The 12,299-nt window shown below is 41.8% G+C and overlaps 2 protein-coding genes across 7 annotated transcripts in view; both read left to right on the top strand.

Annotated features, from left to right (window-relative positions):
- HDGF (heparin binding growth factor) overlaps nt 1–12,299 on the top strand; it is a 303,843-nt gene that overhangs the window by 116,172 nt on the left and 175,372 nt on the right. The window lies entirely within an intron of this gene.
- The window catches only part of LOC115457592 (interferon-stimulated 20 kDa exonuclease-like 2), a 100,204-nt gene continuing 99,907 nt past the window's right edge, over nt 12,003–12,299 (top strand). The window contains exon 1 of the transcript XR_003939982.1: nt 12,003–12,192. The gene's annotated coding sequence lies outside the window, so the exon portion shown is untranslated. The remainder of the gene's footprint in view (nt 12,193–12,299) is intronic.

Genomic DNA, 12,299 nt, shown 5'->3' with positions numbered 1-12,299 from the left:
TTTAAAAAATCATATTTGTTGTTCACTTTGTTCAGAGTAAGCCTTGTGGATGAAAAGGGTGAATTACGCATGCAAAGGAAAGGGGAGAATGCTCAGGTGGAACGCTATATGCACTGTACAAAATCCACAGTTGTACTAAATCCAAAACTCAGTTCATTCAGTTCATAGTATATAAAAAAAATATGTAAAAACAAATGGTACCAAGAAAAAGATTTTTATTCAACTGTCAATGCCATGACAGAGCTACGCAACATTAGGTTGCCTAGGAAGCAAGTGTTACAATCTCATCAGTTAGAAAGCTTCAGTTAAACTTGCTTGTTACTACATTTCACCTTCAGTTTATATACAGTTTTTTTCTTTTCATCACACACTGCTCTATTCTTTCCATGTGAATGATGATTCTCATACAGGCCATCTGGCGTCTTCCTTTCACTCCCTTTTTTTCTTATCTACAAAAGTTATAGCCACACGTCTTAGATCTCTTGCCAATCGTTGTTCTCTGTTATTTCTTTCCTTATGAATCATGCTCACATGTTCATTCTGCAGACCTGTGCACATTCTGTACAAGGTCAATTATATTTCAACTGCTGCTTGTCCAGCAAGCAACCATTTTCTTTCTGCTTGACTCCATTTTGTATTGCCAATTATTTACATTACCTCCCTTGAACACTGATGACAGTGTTCACATTTATGCACTAATAGTTTCACTAGCATGTTTGAGCTTGTTTAAGATGTAGAATGTCACATTACTCTTTTTCACAAGGCCGTCGTCACTAGGAAACAGTTTCTATCAAGTGCTATTTTTTCATTACAGATGCTTTAGCATACACATTGTGTATTTCTTTTTTCTCAATCAATTCCTGATTGATCTGGGTTATGTTTACATTTTGTTTTTGAGAGATCATGGTTGTGGCTGTTACTTTTGTCAATATGTTTCCACATATTTTCATACAACAAGGAATCAGACAAGCCAGTAGCAATAAAACTATTATAAAAACAATTGCAAATGTTACAAGACCTTTTAACCATGGGCCCAGTCCTCCAAACCATCCTTTTACTGAGTCCCACCATGAGGTATCCAATATACCTTCATAATCTTGACTTGATAATTTTACCAAGTCAACAATACGCTTCATTGCATTTTTTACAATTATTGATTTCTAATGGAATGATCAAATCAAATAAATTTAGTTGAACAAGAGTGCAGAACTTATAACATGATGGAAGATAGGTGTACAGGATATTATCACATAACAGATAATCTCCCAACCGTAAAGACTGTAGAGAAGTTAGGTTATGATATAAAGCATAGGTTTGAGAGAAAGGAAAAATAGGATTGTTTAGTGCCTTAAGTGAAGAACACGCAGTAGGCATAGCAGTAATGGCTTGTATAGAAGAAGCATTAAATTGACATAATGAAAAGAAGAAAGTCAAATTTGTAAGAGTAAGGTTAGCAGAGGTCACATAAGAGGTTGTCAGTGTCCGGTTACAGAACATTTTGTTAGCACAAGCTATAGATGTTGCAGTCTGATTTATGACATAGGATCCCTGTAACACAGTCCAATTCCGGGATTGTATGTCATAAGTATAATTACATAAAACATTAGGCATCTTACCCTGAAGTGAACTAGAGTTTATCAGACACCAATAGTTTAGTGCAGGTATAGTATGAGCAAACAAAGAAGGTAGACATTGAGTAGTAACATTGGTCCAATATTGTCTATGCTCATGTCCCCGACCCAAATAGCAGGTACATTTACTGAAACAATTATGAATACCTTGCAACTTAATCATAGAGTAAGGGTGAATGTGTGCTGGAATGGTAAGTACGGAAGTGACAAGTGGAGTGCAAACAATACAGTTAGTCAGATTAAGAGTCTTTGAGGCATGTTGAATTCTCTCAACATATGTATTGAGTCCATAAGTAAGTCCTATCAACAAACAGATTACAAAAACCTTCATAATCCTCTTTCACTGGTAATGTTGTTAATCAATGTTCTCTTCTCTCTGGAGCTGCAATAGTGGTTTCTATTTCCTCAGATAGTCCTAGATCATGAGCCTTACGTATATCAGACAGATGTACCCAGGTGGTATGGTCTGACAATCTTGCAGCTGTGTGAGTTAGCTCTTTTATTTCAAATGGTCCCACGTAAATTGGGTCCTTCCAGGTCTTATGTGTGGTGTGAAGTTCTTTCGAAGGACCTTTTGACCTACTGAAAAAGATGAAGAAAAAGTTAGGTTATGAGCTTCCTTCGATTTACAAATTGCCATATCTCTAGTTAAATTTATTATTGGATTTATTTGTTTCCAATAATTAGTTATACCGTCAAAGCCGGTATCAATTTCTTTTACAGGTACCCCTCTAGGGTCTCGTCCTGTATGTAATTGAAAAGGTGAGATCTGCAATTTTGTACTTGGATGACACCTTAACTGTAGCACAGCCATGGGCAATAAGTCCAACCAGGTATATTTCTTTTCTGAGCCCCGATTTAATGAGGCTAGTAAGACTCTTTGTTTTTAATAGGCCATTATAGCGTTCCACTAGGCCATTAGAAGTAGGGCGATAGACTGCCACCCGTCTATGCAGTATTCCACATAAATCAGTCATATCTTTGACCAGTGAGTTTACAAAATGACTTCCATTGTCCGTTACCAATTTTTGTGGACATCCATGGGCTGGTAATATATATTTCAAAAAGGTGTCTATCACCACCTGAGCAGTTTCCTTTGAACACGGAAACGCTTCCACCCATTTTGTAAATGCGTCGACCCACACTAAAAGATACCTTTTACCTTTTACTGGTATTACCATATCTGTAAAGTCCAAATGCCATTCTACTCCGGGTCCCGTTGGAATTGGAATGGATCCAGGAGAAATAACTGGACCTCGATGTACTATATTTTTGGAACAAACTAAACAGTTTAATACAATTCTTGTGGCATAAGAAAGCATATTAGGATGCCAAAATGAGGCTTCCATGGCTTTACTCATGTCAGACGCTGGTAAATGCAATGTCACATGCCAATTATAAAAATTATTTATCAATTCAGAAGTAGAAATACATATCTTTCCACTCGGGTGTATCCATTTAGTTCTTCCTGCATCCATTTTAAATCAATTAATCAGAACAGGGCCTCTATGTAGGCCTCAGGGCATAAATGATAATAATTCACTCAATATCTGGTCAAACCCTTAGCAAGATGCCATTAGCTTAATTCTATACTCAATGAAACACTTCCACATATATCCACTTCCACAACCCTTCTATCTAACTTACAAGTGTACTTTCGTAGCACATAATCATGTACTCCTGCCATGTGGTTATTCACACTATTCACACAACTTGCACATTGGCAGTATATCTTTTACAAGCTTCAAACATCTCAGTAACCTTTCAATGACTGGGAACTTGCTTCCATCTTCTTCATAATGTGATTCCCTATGATTTAAAACTTATATTTAGATCTTTATCATGGTACACCTCACCTCTCTGGACAACCAGATTTAAGCGTCCAGCTAAAATCATGAGACATATGATTTATGGAGAAAAGTTAGAACAAGGATGATGTCAGCAAAGTAGGCAGGTGCCTAGAAATGTTCTATAGCAGCACAAAGCATTCTCATTCAAGGTACATTAACAACTTCTTAATCTAAACATTCAGCTAAATTCCTTTACCCTGGAGAGGGCAATATCTCTGGAGTCACAATTGCCTAAAGTAACACAGATATATATTTATCACAAGCATGATGAATTAAACACATTAAGTAGTTTAGTAAACAAACGGTTCCTTGCATAAATCACATTATTAAAACAAAAGTCTGTAATTGTGAGTCTTGTCTGTCTGCCCTGGTTTAGACCGCAAGCTCCTTTGGGCAGGGACTGTCTCCTTTTTTTTTTTCTTTCCCAAAGCAAGTTGTGCATGTAATACACACAAAGATCAGCAGAGGGAGCAAGTCATCAATAAAAGAAAGAAGAGTGACATCATAAGCAAACAACTGAACACTGAAACAACGAAAATCCACATGAAACCTAAAACTTATCTCTCTGAAATCTCAATTACCTGTGGTACAGAACATACACGTGGGATATTTCACTAGACAAACATTTATTGTACAAATCCTACTGAGGTAGATACAGAGAGTCTGCAAATCTCATGAATAACTTAGGAATTTGCATCCCTCCCCTGCAGTGGAGGAAAACAAATTTAGTGCAATACAATTAAGCAGCTGTGATTTGCACTGCCTACGAGACTCATAAGGTTTGCAAAAAAGGCAAATGAATCATGGCTACAGGCAGCTGAGTTTTAAAATCCAATGTTTTAGCTTTTGGGGTGTGGGATACCTTCTGTGGTTTTCTTTACATTCTTTAGGGACTATGACCATAAATCTCACAGTAAATTACAACAGATGCACCGTGCTTTGAACCCAAGTGCAGCATGGAGCTATAAGAATACAAATATTAAATCTAATGTAATAAAAGAAAAACAAAGTGAGGCAACCCAGGCAGTTGCCTAGAAGGGCACTGGGATAGCACAAAATCCTGGTATACAAGGTATATAAAATTTGTAATAACTACACAATCCAAAACTCAGCTAAATAATTCCTATTTATTTATTTATTTATTTTAAACCTCAGAAAATGCCGTCATGCACCTTTCAGTAAATCACAAAGTTGAAAGTTAACATAGCGTGACAAAACAAAAAAAACACAGCTGGAGGAAAAAAACTATCAAGGCTACATTCCTGAAGGGAGGCTTTGTATTTAACCTCCGTAATACTATACCCATCAGACTTAAAGAAAAGCATGAATTGTCATACCCTTTTTAACAACCAGATTCAAGAAAGATAAAGAACATTATCCCCAGCAACGAAATCCTGGTGCTGCATATACAAAGCTTGCACCGTCTGCTGTAGAAGAGACAGGAACCTCAATATCAATATTAATATTAGCCATTTTACATATAGTACAGTAGTATTGCAAATAATAGCAAAGAACAAAGAGTGCAAGAAAAAATAAAAAATAAAACAGAAAAATGGCAAGCAGCGTAAGGAAATATAATACAGAAGAAAGAATGACGTCAAAAAAATAATACTCACAAAAAAAAAAACCCAGCAGTCCCCGTCTACAAATCAGAAGATTGCAGAGCACCTCTCACGAGCTGGCCAGTATCGTAAGACCGATGCACTGTTGATCAATCAACCACGCTGGCACCTCGCACAAGATCAGAAGATTGTAGGGGCACTTCTTACGAGCTGATCAGTATCGTAAGACCAATGCTCCTGGGCTCAATCAACAGCTCCAAGGATTGGAGTCCCTTCGTGCAGGTCGCCAATTGTACAAAATCCACAGTTGTACTAAATCCAAAACTCAGTTCATTCAGTTCATAGTATATAAAAAATATGTAGAAACAAATGGTACCAAGGAAATATTTTTATTCAACTGTCAATGCCATGACAGAGCTACGCAACATTAGGTTGCCTAGGAAGCAAGTGTTACAATCTCATCAGTTAGAAAGCTTCAGTTAAAGTTGCTTGTTACTACATTTCACCTTCAGTTTATATACAGTTTTTTTCTTTTCATCACACACTGCTCTATTCTTTCCATGTGAATCATGATGATTCTCATACAGGCCATCTGGCGTCTTCCTTTCACTCCTCTTTTTTTCTTATCTACAAAAGTTATAGCCACATTTAGATCTCTTGCCAATCGTTGTTCTCTGTTATTTCTTTCCTTATGAATCATGCTCACATGTTCATTCTGCAGACCTGTGCACATTCTGTACAAGGTCAATTATATTTCAACTGCTGCTTGTCCAGCAAGCAACCATTTTCTTTCTACTTGACTCCATTTTGTATTGCCAATTATTTACAGCCGAGGGAGGGGGGGTTGTCTGCGGTGCCGCGCTTGTCGTTTTCTGATGCGTGGGATAAACATCAAGGAATCCTGTTCAGAAGGAATGGATCCTCAGAAGCGTAGTGGAGATTGAGAGGCAGGGCCAGTACTGGACAGACTTCTACGGTCTGTGCCCTGAAAATGGCAGATACAAATCAAGGTCAGGTATACATATAAAGTAGCACATATGAGTTTATCTTGTTGGGCAGCCTGGATGGACCGTACAGGTCTTTTTCTGCCGTCACCTACTATGTTACTATCCAGCTCATTTTCAAGTGATCGCTGGCCATCTTCCGACACAAATCGGGAGATGGCCAGCGATCTCGCAAAAGCGGCCAAATCGATATAATCGAAAGCCGCTATTTTGACACCATCGCCGCTTTCCCTTCGCAGAGCCGGCGAAAGCTCAAGGGGGCGTGTTGGCAGCGACGCGAAGGCGGGACATGGGCGGGGTTACGAAATGGCCGACTTTAGCCCATAATGGAAAAAAAAAACCCAGCGATGAAGAGCATTTGGCCGCTTTTACTTGGTCCCTTTTTTTTCAGGTCCAAGCTTCAAAAAGGTGGCTGAACTGACCACATGACCACCGGAAGGAATCGGGGATGACCTCCCCGTACTCCCCCAATGGTCACCAACCCCCTCCCAGCATAAAAAACAGGTTACAAACACTTTTTGGCCAGCCTCTATGCCAGCCTCAAATGCCGTACCCACCTCCATGACAGCAGAATGTGTTGTATCCTCCGACAGCCTTTCCCTGGTTGCGATGTGGCTCTCGGGTGAATGTGATACCTTTTCTGTTAGGTGCCCTGCAGAGTCACATTAGCAATGCATTGTGGTGGGTGTAGGGTACTGGGCTCTACTCCCATGGTGCTTTTCCCCCCTGCCAACTGGGTCAGTGTGTGCCCTGTTTTGTTTCCTGTTGTAGTCCATGCGGTAGTGGCCATTTTTGTAAACCAGTTTTAGTTCCCTTTCCTGTGTTACCCTTGTTAGAGAATGTAGTTCTTACCTTGAATGGTGCTGAAAGAGGGCATTGTACACCATTGTGCCAGCTCTGACCTACTGCTAATCTGAGTACCAGGGGACTCTTTGCCAGTGGGGCACAACCTCTGATCTGCAGTTAACTGTGAGTAAACGTGGTTATTTCAAGAAAGGACTTTTTCAGAAAGATTAGTCTTCAGGTGTGAACTGGTGTGCCAAAGTTATACATCAGCAATAAGTCCTAGAGGCTGTATGCAGGTCTCTGGAGCAGTTTTAGTGGGTGCAGTACATTTGTGGGTAGTGGGTTTTGGGGGGGGGGCTGGGGGGCTATGCACGTGGGAGCTTTTCTGAAGTCCACCGCAGTGACCCCTAGGGAGCTCGGTTGGTGTCCTGCCATGTCAGGGGGGTCAGTGCACTAAAAATGCTGGCTCCTCCCACGGCCAAATGCCTTGGATTTGGCCGGGGTTTGAGATGGCTGACATAACTTTCCATTATCACTAAAAAACGAAGCCGGCCATCTCAAACCCCGGCCAAATCCAATGCATTTGGCTGGCCGGAACTGTATTATCGAAACAAAAGATGGTCGGCCATCTTTTTCGAAAATACGGGTCTGGCCAGCTGTTTGCGGCGCCGCCAAACTACATAACCGGCGCCATTCGATTATTCCCCTCTATGTTACTTGAAGCTCCTAAAATATTATTAAAATTAACAGATGATAAATTAAGGTAATGCTTTTTTTTTAATTTGTCTAACTTAGTACATGTTTAATAGTTTTTGGAGGTTAAAACTTCCTCAGATCAGGACTAAATGAGCAAAAGATAACTATAACTAGAATACATAAGTGAAGCCTAAAAGCCTTCCAAAAATAGTGTAAATGGAAAAAGGTAATATGGAAATAGTGTAAATGGAAATTGAACGCCCATTCTGCGTCGGGCCAAGTCAGTACATTCACATTTCCCGACTATTTTACAAAAACCTTTGCCAAATATGGAAGCTACTGTAAAATGTGCAGGATGCTGGTAAATCACATTTACCAAATAGCAGAAGAAAAACAGAGTGGCATCACTCAGAAGCTTCCCTGTGTCAGCGTGAAAGGGGTGATTTTATAAACTTAAAAGTTATTGGCCTTTAAAAAAAAAACACACCTATAAGCTGCATTAATTATCAAAGGAAGCCTCCATTATTTTCAATTTTAAAAATACAAATAATACACGGGGGGTATTAACAGCATTAACCGCCTTGCCTTAATCCCTTGAAATAAGCTCTAGCCGAAACGAACACATTTTAAAAAGTTGCACTCACTTCAGGGCAGGTGCGAAAGACGACAGGAAAAATTAGTCACATATTTATTCACATAGTTCTCATTGTAGAATTTCCCCGAAAATAGGACCTACTCCGAAAATAAGACCTACCAGGGTTTTCCTGCAAATTTAAAATATAAGACATCCCCCCAAAAGTAAGACCTACCAAACTTTTTTTTTAAGCAGGGCCGCCGAGAGCCACCCGAGGTTGCCCCCCCCCCCCCCCCCGAGGTCGCTGGGCCCCCCCTCCGTCGCTCCCGGAACTAACCTGAAGCTCCTTTCACCTTCGCAAGTTCGGATTCGAAGCAGCAGCGCAGCAGGGCAGACCTCTCCTTCCTTCCGTGTCCCGCCCTCGCCTGACGTTACGTTACGTCAGGCGAGGGCGGGACACGGAAGGAAGGAGAGGTCTGCCCTGCTGCGCTGCTGCGCTGCTGCTTCGAATCCGAATCCGAACTTGCGAAGGTAAAAGGAGCTTCAGGTTAGTTCCGGGAGTGACGGAGGGGTGGGGGGCGACCGATGTTTCCCAGAAAATAAGACATCCCCCCGAAAATAAGACCTAGCGCATTTTGGGGAGGAAAAATAAATATAAAACAGTGTCTTACACCCACACACACACACCACACACACACACATTTTGGCCTTTCCAAACCACACATCCCTCCCTCCTTGGATTCTCTTGTGTCTTTACACGTAACTAACGGCTTTTTGAAATTAGATTTACACACGTATGCCAATCTACAAGTAGAAATTCTGTTATTTATGGCCTCTACAGTATCTGATCATTTGAACTTGAGAAGTCTTACCTTCTTCTTGGACAGTTTTTTTTTTTATGTTCCCTTTTAGCATCCTGTTCATTGTACAGAGCTGTGGGTCCCTAGAAGTGCTCCCCCTCAAAGATGTCACCTTGGCTTGCTTTGTGCCATCGGATGTGATGTCTGTGTGAACTGAGTCTTGTCTTTAACATCTGACCTGTCTCCCCGATGTAGCCGCCTTCTTCACATTTTCTACATTGAATCATATATACCTACAGCAGGCGCGTAGCCAGACCTCGACGGGAGGGGGGTCCAGAGTCTAAAGTGTGTGGGGGGGGGGGGGGAGAGGCACATTTTAGCCTGCTTCCCCCAGCTGCCACCTCTCCCCTGCCGCCGCCGGGTACCTTTGCTGGTGGGGGTCCCCAACTCCCGCCAGCTGAAGCGTTTATCTGTCCCCGTTTCATTAAAACGAGAGCATGCAAGGCGCGACTGGAAACAGGAGGGAAGGCAAGTGCGAGACCAGCGCGGCACAGATAAACGCTTCAGCTGGCGGCGGTTGGGGTCAATTTGGGGGGCCCAGGCCCCCGAGGCCCCCCCCCCCCATAGCTATGCCACTGCTACAGAGTTATCGGAAGTACATGCACTGGTGGAGCTGGGAACAACTCTTTCAGTAATTTAGCCTCCTGGAGTAGTGGCTGTAGGTCTTTTATGATTTTCTCGATTCATCCAGCTCCGGATTGTAGGTCGCGCAAGAGGCAGTGCCTTGGAGGTTTTCTTTTCTACGTACTGCGGTAGGCTTTCCCTGGATGTTTAAGTGAAGAGGCAGTTTTCCTGGACATAACCTTGGGGGTTGTAGCTTTTTTTGTTTGAAAGATTCAGTCAGAACTTTGAGATGTTTATCCCTGTCTCCAGGGGAGCACAAAGTGTGTGTCGACTCGCTATAAATCACTACATCCAGGGTCCTCTTTACTAAGCCGTGCTAAAGGTGAACACAAGCATTTTTAGCGTGCTCTAATGCTAGAGATGCCCATAGGAATATATGGGATACAATAACCAAAGACCCACGCAATATGTGATAGGCACACCAAAGTAAAGCACTTAAGTGCTGAGTGGAGGAGTGGCCTAGTGGTTAGGGTGGTGGACTTTGGTCCTGAGGAACTGAGTTCAATTCCCACTTCAGGCACAAGCAGCTCCTTGTGACTCTGGGCTCAATTGCCCCATGTAAGCAGCATTGAGCCTGCCATGAGTGGGAAAGCGCAGGGTACAAATGTAACAAAAACAAATGCTTGTACTCCAGTGCTCACAATAATTATTAGCAATGCTTTTAATGTTTTTGTTATGAGAGTACCCTCAGAAAAAACCACCAATTTTAAGGCAACATGATTGATTTCGCCCAGTGGTATAGCACATCTTTCATAGGGCTAACTCTCAATTACAAATATAAGTGCTATTGCCTAAATTCAAGTGCTCACAAGTGATATAGTGCTCAAAATTTTAAAAAATGAAAAAACGTGAACTTATCTTTCAGACATTTTTTTTCAAGTGGTTTATATTTTTTTCAAAATACTGCGCTTGCTCGTGCTGGACAAGCATGAGCAAGCGCAGTATTTTGAAAAAAAATCTTGCTTCCCAGTCATAATCTATAACTGTCCCATCGGCTTCCCCTGATAACGCCCGACTCCGTGGGTTTCACCGATTTCCTCGGGTTAAAGCCGTCTGGTGCCTCAATTCAGGCCAACTGCTGTGGACTGCTCCATACTCAACAGGGGTTTTTTCTCATATATTTCCGCATAGGAATATATATATTTTTTGTTACATTTGTACCCCGCGCTTTCCCACTCATGGCAGGCTCAATGCGGCTTACATATTGTATACAGGTACTTATTTGTACCTGGGGCAATGGAGGGTTAAGTGACTTGCCCAGAGTCACAAGGAGCTGCCTGTGCCAGAAGCGGGAATCGAACTCAGTCCTCAGTTCCCCAGGACCAAAGTCCGTATGGGCATCTTTAGCGTTTAGCTTATGCTAATTTTAGCGCATGCTAAAAACGCTAGCGCTCCATGGTAAACAGGTAAGGGCCCTTTCACTAAGCCGCGTAAGCATCTATGTGCGCCCAACATGCGCCAAAATGGAGTTACCGCTCGACTACCACATGGTTCTTGTTGTAATTTCATTTTTGGTGCGAGTCCGATAGGTGCATCTGAAAAATATTTTTTTTTATTTTTGAGCACACACAATGGTCACGCGCCAAGTGGCATTTGACGGGAGTAGGTCATTACCGCCCGGATTCTTTACCACTAGGTCAACGTCTGGCGGTAAGGTCTCAGACCCAAAATGGACGCACGTCCATTTTTGGCAAAAAAAAAAAAAGAGGCCCTCTTTACATGCGTACTAAAAAATGGATTGGCCCGTGCCCAAAACCCGCGCCTACACTACCGCAAGCCATTTCTCAGTGCGCCTTAGAAAAAGGACCCCTTAATGTCTTAGCTAAAGAGGATCGCCGTGTTTAACTCTCCGACAAGACCATGATTTACCCTATTAGAGTTACTTCATGAAGCCAAGAAAAGAGGAATTTGAATTCTGTATGGGAAGACAGGGAGCCATTGAAGTGACTTGAAGAGAGGGGTTATGGGAGTGTAGTGACGCTGGTGGAAGATAAATCATGCAGCAGAATTTTGAACAGATTGAAGGGGAAAGATGGTTTAGTTGGAGACCTGTGAGAAGCAATTTGTAGTGATCTAAGCGTGAGGTGATGGATAAGGGTTTTGGCAGTGTGCTCAGAAAGGAAGGGGCAAATTTTGGTGATGTTATAAAGAAAGAAATAACAGGTTTTAGCAAACTGTTGGATACAGGCAGAGAAAGAATGCTTCGTATGTGTTTGTGTACCGTGCTGTGTACATTTTTTAGCAGTTTAAAAAAAAAAAAAAGGCCCTGTGCTCTAGTTTACAAGTTCTCTCTTTCAAATTGATTCCTTGACTTCATACCCAGGTGACACATTTCTATGTCCTAAACTGCAGATCTGAACAAAAATGATCCATAATCTAATTACTTGTAAACATTTCCCCCCTCCTAAAGATGGACCAAAAGACACATCGGTGGATGACACCATAGAGAAGACCTACAAGCCATCCTTGAAAACCTTTGAAGAGGAAATTATGGGGAAGATGGGAATAGTGGAAACCTGCAGACCCAAGAAGTCATTTTGGTACTGAATGGAGTGGGCGTGTTTCTGCAGCTTGGGGATCAAGTATTTCCACGAATATTAAGCAGGTACCCTTCTGGCTGTAGCTTGGGACTGTCAGGGCACCAGCTGCCTGTGGTTTTGTAAATATAGATAGGACTTAATCATTAAAAGAGCACCTCTGTAACTTAAATAA

This window comes from Microcaecilia unicolor, chromosome 14 (genome assembly GCF_901765095.1).
Source record: "Microcaecilia unicolor chromosome 14, aMicUni1.1, whole genome shotgun sequence".
NCBI classification, from domain to species: Eukaryota; Metazoa; Chordata; class Amphibia; order Gymnophiona; family Siphonopidae; genus Microcaecilia; species Microcaecilia unicolor.
Note: the sequence above shows the minus strand (reverse complement) of the source record. Positions and strands in the feature narration are given on the sequence as shown.